The sequence below is a fragment of the Chrysochloris asiatica genome, unplaced genomic scaffold (assembly GCF_000296735.1).
Source record: "Chrysochloris asiatica unplaced genomic scaffold, ChrAsi1.0 scaffold00042, whole genome shotgun sequence".
NCBI lineage: Eukaryota > Metazoa > Chordata > Mammalia > Afrosoricida > Chrysochloridae > Chrysochloris > Chrysochloris asiatica.
In genome coordinates this window covers 17,685,968-17,686,183 of record NW_006408560.1, presented here as the reverse complement: position 1 = coordinate 17,686,183, position 216 = coordinate 17,685,968, and positions in this window count along the sequence as shown.

Sequence of the window (216 nt, the reverse complement as noted above, 5' to 3'; positions counted from 1 at the left end):
AAAAAGTCAGTGACATATTTCCAGCATCACAGCAACACTCAAGTCACCAGAGTACTTCAAAGTGAAACAAGTGTGGTGGAAAAAATCACAGTAAAACACACATAAATCATTCCTGAGATTTTAAAATAATATAATAATTGCAGTTTCCCAGTAATAGTAATTGCCATTGAGTCGGTTCCTACTCATATCAACCCTGTATAGGATTTCTGAAGAATA